Source organism: Dendropsophus ebraccatus, chromosome 8, assembly GCF_027789765.1.
Source record: "Dendropsophus ebraccatus isolate aDenEbr1 chromosome 8, aDenEbr1.pat, whole genome shotgun sequence".
Taxonomy (NCBI): domain Eukaryota; kingdom Metazoa; phylum Chordata; class Amphibia; order Anura; family Hylidae; genus Dendropsophus; species Dendropsophus ebraccatus.
Window position 1 is genome coordinate 73,583,968 of NC_091461.1, and position 12,813 is coordinate 73,596,780.

The 12,813-nt window shown below is 40.0% G+C and overlaps 2 long non-coding RNA genes across 2 annotated transcripts; both read left to right on the top strand.

Annotated features, from left to right (window-relative positions):
* Window positions 1-513: 513 nt before the first annotated feature.
* Window positions 514-2,610, top strand: LOC138798652 (uncharacterized). The gene is made up of 3 exons (XR_011364124.1): window positions 514-610; window positions 1,653-1,724; window positions 2,343-2,610. It is a non-coding gene; the product is annotated as an uncharacterized lncRNA (long non-coding RNA).
* Window positions 2,611-9,929: 7,319 nt separating this feature from the next.
* LOC138798653 (uncharacterized) lies at window positions 9,930-11,372 on the top strand. Its single transcript, XR_011364125.1, has 3 exons — window positions 9,930-10,039; window positions 10,543-10,614; window positions 11,111-11,372. It is a non-coding gene; the product is annotated as an uncharacterized lncRNA (long non-coding RNA).
* Window positions 11,373-12,813: the final 1,441 nt, after the last annotated feature.

Here is a 12,813-nt window from a genome sequence, read left to right on the forward strand (position 1 = left end):
CTGATAAATAGTGATGATAAAGTAGAAGAGAGGGAATCTCCATCACAAGGATCCTGTTGGGTCTTTCTATGACTCCTGGGACTATTTCCCACCACCTTGTTTGCTATTTTAATAGCAAAATAAATTGTTGTTGCAGTGCTGAGTTTTCTTATCAATGAAATGAGGGAACTAACAAGATGAGTTAGTAATAAGAATAATGTTTGGCCACTGTCAGCATACAGTCTTGAGAATGTATAACTATTATACACGTATCTTTAAAATATTTTTATTAATGCATTTTAAGTATGTAATCATATACAAAGCCATTATCTTGATAAAATATTTACATGTGTGTAAGTTATAGTAAATAATTTGCATCACAGGCTTTGGCAGAGTACACCTTGCTTTCAAGGTATGCAAATTATTGAAATTCATCTGTTGGTAAACTGGCAATTAGGATTCCAATTGGCTTATTTTGGCATCTGATATGTAGCTCAATAATGACAGATTTGTATATATAGCACCACAGTAACACGCTGCAGTATCCATCTGTTGTGATCTTGTTTCTTCCCTTAGACTTCTACCACATCCACAGAGACAAACATGTCAGCAAAGGGACAGTGCAAAGACCGTAAGTTCCTTCTGAATAGCATTTTATATCTTTATGAGGGAGATTATTATTATATGGGGTTTGAAGTATCATTGGCTTCTCATGAGTGATGTTAACATATGTAAATGCAGATAAGAGCTGAAAGTTTGACTTAACTGGTTTGGGTAAATGATTCCAGGTAACAGTAGTTTTATATATATATATATATATATATATATATATATATATATATATATATATATATATGTATATATATATATATATATATATATATATATATATATATATATATATATCAGAGGCGTAACTACCACTATAGCAGCCATAGCGGCTGCTATGGGGCTCGCCGCATCAGGGGGCCCCATGGCCTGCTCCTGCAATACACTGGGTCCCCTGAGCCGTCATCATTTGCAGCACCGGGTGGCCCTGCTGCTCTCCTTGGTTTTGCAAATGTCCCTTTAACTGCAAGCACTCCTGACCAGAGCTAGCAGGTATGTAGTTATGACTTCACTTGACTGTTTAGTGGTCAGTCGGGGGGGGGGCAATCAAAAGTTTGCTATGGGGCCCAGCCATTTCTAGTTACGCCCCTGATATATATATATATATATATATATATATATATATATATATATATATATATATTTATATATATATATAAATAAATCACAAATACATCATACAACAGGGCGATGTAGCTCAACTTCACTGTATATACATATACTGCCCTAACATACACTAAGCTATGTCTAGGCATAATGTTTATAGCTCTATTGGCTTCTAACTGCTGATTTGATGAGTGTGGGATGCAAACCGTAGACAAAGTGTGGGAATCATTGTCTAGTCCCTTGTGCACAATTTATTTTTTCATATGAAACCTCATTGAGCCCCTTTGCCTGCTGGGCCCATGTGCTGTTTTTTTGTGACCTCATAGAATGGGCTCTTTATGCACCAATGAGCTTACAATTAAATTACTACTTTAGTCATGACTATGTTTTATAATGTGAGGATTGTAATTCTTTCCCTGACATTCTCTGATAAAATCATACCTTGCATACCTCTTCAGCATGTGCCCCAGTTTGCCAGGACCAAGCACCCAAATGCTGCCCAGATCCATGTGCACCACCTCCCTGCCAAGGTATGAAATAAAATCAATGTTGTTTAGATCTAATTCTCTCTCTCTCTCTCTCTCTCTCTCTCTCTCTCTCTCTCTCATAATATAACTTGTTCTAGCTTTTCTTATTGCTTTGATGCAAACAAACACCAGAATCTAATGGAACACAATGCAATAGATACAGTAGTGGAATGGGATGACCTCAGTGCTAGTTCTGTATTTCTCCATCTACACTGGTTTATAGTACCTTGTCTACTCAGAGGCACAGTGTACAGATGTGGCCTTTGCACTGGGGCCCTATTACATGAGAAAGCTATTGATAGAAATATAGAGTTATGCCTATACGGTATACTCAAGCTCAGCTCACTAAAGTTTGCTTCGCTCGGCGTGTTTGGCTGTTTTCGGCTCAACTTATACTATGCAATTGTCAAGTTTTTAGCACATTATATACACTTTGCATTCAGACCCTGGGAAGTTAATTTACATATTTTTCCTTTTGTATTAATAATCATTTCTCTAATCAGATCACATATATTTCATGTAACTGTTTTTGCTTATGATAACGTTCTGAAAATACAATTGTATTTTTTATAACAATCAATAAAACCTTGTTTTAATATTTTCCTTTTTTTCTCTTTTTAGATCCATGTGTCCAGCAGGATCCCTGCTGTGCGCAGCAAGGCCTCTCTGGCAAAGGCTTTGCTGGCCAAGGAGGATATGGTGGAGGGTTGGGAGGATTTGGATATGGTGGCAAGAAGTGAAGAAACCTTTCTGTAACATTAAAACCTCAGAAGTTAATAACAGAATTACCTACACAATCCAGTCTGTTATACTATCTATATCAATGTGAAATGCTTAAAGTATCCTGAAAAGGGTCTGTTTTACTTAATAAATGCATTTTCCTAAGTTATCTGAGTGTATGTGTGAGTTGGTATTTGATTTCCAGTCACTTCACTGCATTGGTATTTTCACCTCTTAATAGCCAGAAAAATAAAAAAAAGCTATCATTCCACTGTAGTTGACTAATATAGCAGATATCTTTCTGTTCCCATGTAGCATGGCCTAACTGACTTACTAACTTACAAACCCCTTGTCCTTTGTGGGATTGACGTCGCAATAGAGTGTAGATTGGTTATCTAGCCAGCTCAGTACTAGGGGGCTCATCAGGACAAGAACAGCAAATAGATTAATAACATGGGACAATTTACGGGTCAAAATCCAGGAGATCAGGTCCATGCAAAGTCATAAGTAGCTGACCCAGCCAAAAATTTAGCCTGACACAGCATGGCAGTGACAACAGAGTGAACAAGTTAGATGTAGCAGGTGAACCACCTAAAAATTTAGACTAACACAGCATATCCTGACAAATCATGGCGGTGACAACAGAGTGACCAAGTTAGATGAGGTAGCAGGTGTGCCACCCAAATATTCAGACTGACACAGTATTGCAGTGACAACAGAGTGACCAAGTTAGATGAGATAGCAGGTGAACCACCCTAAATTTTAGCCTGGCACTGTAGGCGGTGACAACAGAGTGACCAAGTTAGATGAGGTAGGAGTTGAACCACCCAAAAATTCAGCCTGACACAACATGGCGTTGTCAACAGAGTGACCAAGTTAGATGCGGTAGCAGGTAAAACACCCAAAACTTTAGCCAGACACAGCATGGCGGTGACAGCAGATTGACCAAGTTTGACTGAGGTAGCAGGTGAACCACCCAATATTTTTGCCTGACACAGCATGGCGGTGACAACACAGTCACCAATGAGATTCCAGTCAAAAGGCTGTAGTTGACCCTCCTAAAAAATTGTTTTTTAGTGTGTGTATTTGATCCTCTTAAAAATCGATTAGCGAAAAGGTCTATAGGTAGCCTTCAGTAAACATTGTTTGAAGAGAGCAAGATGGCCCTGTGAAAAATTGCCTGTTGGCTCAGCGTTTGTGTAAGTAGAGATGGAGGAGGAGGGGATACATAAAAAACCTTCATTTTTAGCTTCTTTCCCCCGGAGGAGAGTTTAACTCCGGTTAAATCCAGGCTTTATTCATTTTAATAAGCGTCAGCCTCTCAGCGCTGTCAGTTGACAGGTGTCACGGCCGCAGCGGCGTTCCGCGTTCCGGGCCGCCGCCGCCGCGACCGCCTCCTGCCCCATGCAGCAGCCGGTGTCCATAGTCAGGGACCCGGCGCTGCTATTACTTCGGCCCCGGGGGGCGCCTCACCTCTCCACGCTCCTGTCTCTCACTGTGCCGGGCGGCGCGCGCGTCCCCGCCTCCTAGGGCGCGCGCGCGCCGGCTGTCTCAGATTTAAAGGGGCAGTGCGCTCCTAATTGGTAGTTGCACCCAATCACTCCCCTATAAATCCCAGCATGCCCTGTCCCTTGTGTTGGAGCCTCTACATGCTTCCCATAGCGTTGGCCCAGCCCCTGTTGTTCCTGTTTCCTATCTGCCACCTGGTCCCTAGTCCTTGTTCCTGGTTCCTATCCGTTACCTGGTCCCTAGTCTGTGTTCCTGGTTCCTGTTCCCCTGTGTCACCGTGGCTCCTGAGTTCAGCCTGTCACCTGCGGACACGCCTACTGCTCCTGCCACGCCTCGCCTGCCGTCACCAGCAACCAAGCCAGGGGTAGCGACCTGGGGGTCGCCTGCCGCAGCAAGTCCATCCCGCCTTGCGGCGGGCTCTGGTGAAAACCAGTGGCCCCTTAGACTCCGCTCCCTGGTGAGGTTAGTGCCATCGCTGGTGCCGGTCCAGTGGATCCACTACTCCAGGCGTTACAACAGGCAGGTACAATTTTCAGTAATGATGCCACCAGCTGCACTGAACATTCATACTTGATTTCATACAATCAGGAAAGCTGCTTCTGTTGCTGATTTGTCTCACTTTGTTCTTTTTCCAAAACAGCTGCCCTATAAAGGGAGATAGCGCTTTGATCTTTAAGCTTATCCTAAATAGCAGCCAACATTTAACTCAACAATCGGTGACAGAGTCTAGCTTGGTTATTTAGCCAGCTCAGTACATGGGGGGACTCAACAGATCAAAAACAGCAAATAGATTTATAACAAGGAACAGTTTATGGGTCAAAAGCCAGGAGGTAAGGTACATACAAAGTCATAAGCCAAGGGTTAAAAGTATAATAGTCAAGGCCTGGAGGACATGTAATAAATAGAATCAGTAGACCAGAAGGGTTACTAGTACACAGTCCAAAGAGGGAAGACCTTAATTCACCAATAGAACCACAGCATATGTTTCGCACAGAAATCTATCATAAACCAAAGCCTAAAGAACAACCATATTTGTTGAAAACAGGCATGTACAATACTCAATTGGGGGGGGGGGGGGGTAAGATTATTAAGACTGTCTTATATGCCAGTATTAACTAATCCTCCCCCAGCATATAGCCACAAACTTAAAGGGGTTGGCCACTTTATAGTAAAATTGCTCAGAGTACAGTGTATTAGTAACTGTACTCAATGTATGTCCTCACAGGGGCTCCCTGTGTACCTCATAGAGCTAATATCAGACTCCCCTCCTCCAGGCGTGGCTCACCTGCTCTGTGGTGTTTTGGTCCATAAGATTGCTTACCTGGAGGAGCATGTGACCAGGCCCCGCCCCCCAGTGTCCACCACTGAGCCTGTATATGTCTATGGAGGACACAGTGGACAGGGCATGGTCACATGCTCCTCCATGTCGGCCATTTTATGGACTGAAACAAAACAGAGCAGGGCAGAGTGGTGAAGGGGAGTCGGATTTTAGCTCTATGAGGTAAACACGGAGCTGCTGTCACTATATACAGTGAGTACACTTACCAATACTTTGTACTGACCTATTTTACTAAAAAGTGGCCAACCCCTTTAAAGGAGAAGTCTGGCAAAAAATGTTATTAAAGTATTGCATTGCCCCCCAAAAGTTATACAAATTCCCAATATACACTTATTATGGGAAATTCTTAAAGTGCTTTTTTTCCCTGCACTTACTAATGCATCAAGGCTTCACTTTCTGGATAAAATGGTGATGTCACGACCCGACTCCAAGAGCTGTGCGGGCTGTGGCTGCTGGAGAGGATGATGGCAGAGGGATGCTCAGTATCCCTCCAGTGCCCTGTGTTCCTCAGTGTCCACCTGCCATCATCCTCTCCAGCAGCCACAGCCCGCACAGTTCTGGGAGTCGGGTCGTGACATCACCATTGTATCCAGGAAGTGAAGCCTTGATTTAAAAGAAAGTGCAGGGAAAAAAAGCACTTTATGTGCATTTCCCATAATAAGTGTATATTGGTTATTTGTATAAATTTTGGGGGGCAATACAATACTTTAATAAAAATTTTCACCAGACTTCTCCTTTAACATCAATGACATTGTATAGCTATTTAACATCGAGAAATACACCTGCCTCCTATCACCTTTTTTGCTATCTTAAAAGCAAAGGAAATGGGACACATAAGGACTAGTTTTTTCTAAAGCTAGCTTTATACTTGAAAATATTTAAAGAGGTTATCCAGCAAAAATCTTTATTTATTTATTTATTTTTATTTTTCAAATAAACTGATCTCAGAAAGTTATATAGATTTGTAATTTACTTCTATTAAAAAATCTTAAGTCTTACCACTCTTATCATCAACTATATTTCAAGCAGGAAATGTTTTTTATTTTCAGTCTGACAGAGTGCTCTCTGCTAACATCTCTGTCCGAGACAGGAACTTGGTCTCAGTTTTCTATGAATCCACATAGAAAACCTCTCCTGCTCTGGACAACACTTCCTGCAAGACATATATTAGATTGAAACTAAAGATTTTTTAATAGAAGTAAATAACAAATCTAACAATTTCAAGCAGGACAAGTACATGCTACAATTTGACTAGTTTAAATTTGTGGTTTACAATTAGGTTAACTGATAACACACTTCAGTTGCAAACGTGTTGCAAATCTTGTGAATAGTGTGAAAAGCATATAAAATTTTTTTATCAAAAACCGGTGCAAAACATTAGCTGATGTATACATTATGTAGTGTATCAAAGAAATATGGCAATCAGTTTTGTAAAAACATATATACAGACATGAATGTTTTATAATATTTATTTTGTACATCACAGGAAATCAGGTTTCTCTCACCTAGGATGACTACAGGTGGAGGTCATAAAGTCATATAATGGCATGTAGATACACTAGTTTAGTCGTCAGACAATTGAACTAGATGTGATAAATGAGTGGTATTAGTGTCCTAGCTGAAATATTAAAAAAACAGAACATTGCTGCAGCAAAATGCAAGTGCCATATAGAATTTTTTTTTTTTTTTTTTAGGAAAAAATTAGGTTCTTAGCAAACCATTTGATTAAATAAAATGTACCAACTCACAGAGTTAAGTTGACCTCAAAGAGTTGGGACCTACACTAGCAATGGGCTCTCTCAGTCTACATATCCAGGCCCGTATCTGCCATGAGGCGAGGTGAAGATAACACAGCCCTTGAGGGGGGCGGCATCAGCGTCCTGTGTCCTTATCATTACAACTAGTTATGGCTCAGTGCTCAGCCGTGTTTCCTGTCAGTTGTCTCATGAGAAGCGCTGAGGAGGCACTGGAAACCTCGTATTCACAGGTACTCACATCACATAAGACATAGATATAGTGTCTCCTGCTGTTAACCCTTTCAATAATGCAGAGTTGTTATACTCTGCATCACTTACACACTGTAGAAAAGAAAAAGTTAACAGCTATATTATGTCTTCTCTGCACTGCCGAACTCCGAGCTGACCTCAGCATAGTGCAAGAGCAGGAGAAGAGGCATAAAAGTAATGTTCTGCTCTGCTGTTGCAGAATGTAAGTGATGCACAGTAATACTCTACATTCTGCAGTACTGAAAGAGTTAACAGAGCAGCCCGTTTTATGGCTCTTCTCTGGCTCCTGATGTCAGAGGTTATCTATAGTGCTGTCCCATACACACTGCCATGCTGCACTGTGCCTGTCCTGGATCTTCTCTCCCTGACTATTGCTCTGAGGTCCCTGCAGTTTAGACTGCTGTCAGGTCACAGGATAGGATACTCAGCTGAGGCATTAATCATGTTGAATGGGGGGACCTGGGAGTGCTGGAGTTCTTGTATGGGGAATGTGAGGGGCACTATGGGCATGGTGATATTACAGGGAATGTGAGGGGCACTATGGGCATGGTAATATTACAGGGAATGTGAGGGGCACTATGGGCATGGTAATATTACAGGGAATGTGAGGAGGGCAGGGGGCATGGTAATCTTGTAGGGGGAATGTGAGGGAACAGGGATACAATGCTGGAATGCAATTTTTCAGCTCATTCAAGTACAGCTGCTAGTACTGCTTCATCTGTGTCTTGTTGTATTTTTTCTGCTTATTTAACATAAAAATAGACAATCGAGATTTAAATCGAGAATTGTCTCAAAATGTTTTGGCCATATCGCCCGGGGGGGGGGGGGGCTCTGTCAGTTCTCGCCTCAGGCGGCAGAAAAGCTAGAATCGGCCCTGTACATATTTTGGCATATAGGATCAACTAAAGTCAGTGTAAAACACCAACAGGAGCTTGGTGGAGTGCACGGCTATAAAGGAGGTAGCCACACACCCCACATGTGACACACAAAAGAGCAATCAAAAGCTTTTTCTGAAAAAATGAGTCTCTTACACAGAGTTTAGTTGATCCTATATGCCCAGATATGTAGAGAGGTCATTTCTAGTATAGGTCCCAACTCTCTCAGGTCACCTTAATGTGGTGAGTTGGTACATTCTATTTAATCAAATGGTTTGCTAAGAACCTAAAAAGAACTAAAATTCTATATGGCACTTGCATTTGGCTATAGCAATTATCTGTTTTTGTCTCCTTGTTAGCCACGGCTGTATGTAAACGGCATAGTGTGAACAAGTGTTAGTGTGATGTGCTGGCTTTTGATTGCTTTTTTTGTGTATCGCTAGCTGAAATAGTCATTTTGGCTAACTATTATCTGTAAATTACATACCAAAGATAGTTTGGAAGACTTATGTTTGTTGAACTCATAATTAGCCACATTGTGGTTGGCTAAAAATGTACCCATCATGGATTTTTAAAGTGAATCTAGCAGCAGGTTAGACAAATTAAACCTGCAGCTTTCGAACGTGGCAGGGGATGGAAAGTGCGGCTGTAGTTGTATTGATGGGTATATTTAGAAAGTTCGCTTCCCCATTAACTATAAATCCTCCTTTTTCTACACTACATTTTTCCTGTTTGTACAACATATCCGTTTAAATAATAATAATAATAAAAAAAACTATGCCATCCTGTAGCATCAGTTTTCAATTGACCTTCAACTGTAGGAAACAGATGAGTTTAAAAAAAATAATAATAGACTACCACAAAGACTTTGCTGATCACTTTTTCTGTATGTTAAAATTAAACGTTCTAAAACAGTTACAATTAAATGGACACATAAGCGCAGTGTGGCCCTAGCCTAACATCTAAACAAAGTGATTTGATGCTCTGGGGCTGTGCATCAAACGGACAAGATAAAATGTTGTGGCAAGATAGCATTTTCCTTTTTTTTAGCCCACAAAGATTCTTCTTTTTAGGTATTTTCTTTTTTTCACTTTTTACATGAAGTGTATGATGTTGCATTTGTGATATATATAATATATATATATATATATATATATATATATATATATATATATATATATATATATATATAACTACAGTTACCTGGAATCATTTACCCTAACCAGTTAAGTCAAACTTTAAGCTCTGATCTGTAATTGGCTGATAAATAGTGGTGATAAAGTAGAAGAGAGGGAATCTCCATCACAAGGATCCTGTTGGGTCTTTCTATGACTCCTGGGAAAATTTCCCACCACCTTGTTTGCTATTTTTATAGCAAAATAAATTGTTGTTGCAGTGCTCGGTTTTCTTATCAATGAACTGAGGGAACTAACAAGATGAGTTACTAAGAATAATGTTTGGACACTGGCATCAAACAGTCTTGGAATGTAAAACTATTATACGCCTATCTTTAAAATATTTTTATTAATGCATTTTAAGTATGTACTCATATACAAAGCCATTATCTTGATAAAATATTTACATGTGTGTAAGTTATAGTAAATAATTTGCATCACAGGCTTTGGCAGAGTACACCTTGCTTTCAAGGTATGCAAATTATTGAAATTCATCTGTTGGTAAACTGGCAATTAGGATTCCAATTGGCTTATTTTGGCATCTGATATGTAGCTCAATAATGACAGTAGATTTGTATATATAGCACCACAGTAACACGCTGCAGTATCCATCTGTTGTGATCTTGTTTCTTCCCTCAGACGTCTACCACATCCACAGAGACAAACATGTCAGCAAAGGGACAGTGCAAAGACCGTAAGTATCTTTTAAATAGCATTTAATATGTGTAAATACAGTTCAGAGCTAAAAGATTAACTTAACCTCACTGTATTTACATATACTGCCCTAACATACACTAAGCTATGTCTAGGCATAATGTTTATAGCTCTATTGGCTTCTAACTGCTGATTTGATTGGTGTGGGATGCAAACCATAGACAAACTCCTTTATGGTTCTTCAGAGACGTCTCTAACTGGTCTGCAAATTCACTAGCAATGTTGAGCCATGAGTAGGAATTATTGTCTAGTTCCTTGTGCACAATTTATTTTTTTTTATAGAAAACCCCATTAAGCCCCTTCGCCTGCCGGGCCTGTGTGCAGTTCTTTTTTGTGACCTCATAGAATGGGCTCCTTATGCACCAAAGAGCTTATAAATAAATTGCTACTTTAGTCATGACTATGTTTTCCAATGTGATGATTGTAATTCTTTCTGTTTCCCTGACATTCTCTGATATAATCATACCTTGCATACCTCTTCAGCATGTGCCCCAGTTTGCCAGGACCAAGCACCCAAATGCTGCCCAGATCCATGTGCACCACCACCCTGCCAAGGTATGAAATAAAATTGATATTGCTTGGATCTAATTCTCTCTCTCTCTCTCTCTCTCTCTCTCTCTCTCTCTCTTTCTCTCACTCTCTCCCTCTCTCTCTCATAATATAACTTGTTCTAGCTTTTCTTTTTGCTTTGATGGAAACAAACACCAGAATCTAATGGAACACAATGCAATGGATACAGTAGTAGAATGGGATGACCTCAGTGCTAGTTCTGTACAATGGTTTATAGTACCTTGTCTTTCAGAGGCACAGTGTACAGATGTTTTCATTGGGGCCCTATTACATGAGAAAGCTATTGATAAAAATATAGAGTTATGCTTGTACGGTATACTCAAGCTCTGCTGAGTAAAGTGTGCTGAGCTCAGCGTGTTTGGCTCTTTGCGCCTCAACCTACCTGTAAATGATTTTGTTTATGATACTGTTCTCAAAATACACTGGTATTTTTTGCTAACAATCTATAAAAAAATATTTTTTTCCTTGTTTTTTTTTTTAGATCCATGTGTCCAGCAGGATCCCTGCTGTAAGCAGCAAGGTATTTCAGGCTTTGCTGGCCAAGGAGGATATGGTGGACCGATAGGAGGGTTTGGATATGGTGGCAAGAAGTGAAGAAACCTTTCTGTAACATTAAAACCTCAGAAGTTAATAACAGAATTACCTACACAATCCAGTCTGTTATACTATCTATATCAATGTGAAATGCTTAATGTATCGTGAAAAGGGTCTGTTTTACTTAATAAATGCATTCTCCTAAGTTATCCGAGTCTATGTGTGAGTTGGTATTTGATTTCCAGTCGCTTCACTGCCCTGGCATTTCACCTCTTAATGGCCAGAAAAAAATAAATATATATATAAATATATATGCAAAAAACTTGGGCTGGGTCCACGGAAACTACACCAATGGATGCACAGTCCTCCCAGGGTACGGCTCTATCCCCCAATGTTTATGCAGAAAAGAAGGAGATTGAGGACAGCATCGTCTTCCAAAACACATGCTAATTCTTTATTGTGCCAGTTCGCATAGTACAGTGCAACGTTTCAGCTCTTTATCTTGAGCCTTTTTCAAGCTTGAAAAAGGCTCAAGATAAAGAGCTGAAACGTTGCACTGTACTATGCGAACTGGCACAATAAAGAATTAGCACGTGTTTTGGAAGACGATGCTGTCCTCAATCTCCTTCTTTTCTATATATATATATATATATATATATATATATATATATATATATATATATTCTATATAAAGATTTGCTGGCTATAATTGATAGTCCTATGACCCAGCAATCATTTTCAAAACAGGAGATGTGATAAAAAGCAAGTTTGAAATTTACATTAATTATTTTTTGTTGTTATCATGCTGTAAAGCAAAGCTATACTTACTTGAAATTCAGGTTCAGTCTTCTGAAGGCAGATTTTCAGTTTTGTTCTGGTTGAAAAAAACAAACTGCAGGAAGTCCCGGTCATCTGTACGCTGATAGAGAAGGCAGTCATTTGGTTGACAGACACATTGAGCCGTGACGCTCTATACTGGCCGTAAATTCCTGCATTTAGTCTTTTATTTTCTTTCAACCAGCACAAGTCTTAAAAGCTGCCTTCAGGAGATTGGATCTGAATACAAGTAAGTATAGCTCGTTTTCACAGCATGATAACTAAAAATAAATAAAAGCTATCATTCCACTGTACTTGACTAATATAGCAGATACCTGTCTGTTCCCATGAAGCAATGGCCTATTTTACTAACTTACAAACTCCGTGCCCTTTGTGGGATTGATGTTGAAGGAGTCACAGGAGCTTTCCATGAGGTCAGATGGATTTGGTTAACCGGGGGCCCAGATGTATCTGCAGACCACTGAGATGGAGTATTGGTGCAGAACAGCAGGCCAAAAAAAAAAGAGTTGCAAGAGAGTGTAGTTTGGTTATCTAGCCAGCTCAGTACTAGAGGGTTCATCAGGACAAGAACAGCAAATAGATTTATAACATGGGTCAGTTTATGGGTCAAAAGCCAAGAGGTCAGGTAGATGCAAAGTCATAAGTCAAAGGCTAACAGGTTAACAGTAAAGATGAGTGAGGACTAAAATGCTCGGGTGCTCGTTATTCCAGTCGAATATTTCCCGATGTGCGGGTGCTAGTTTTGAATAACAAGCTCCATTAAAGTCAATTAGAGACTGGAGTATTTTTGCAGGAGACCAAAGCTCTGCACAG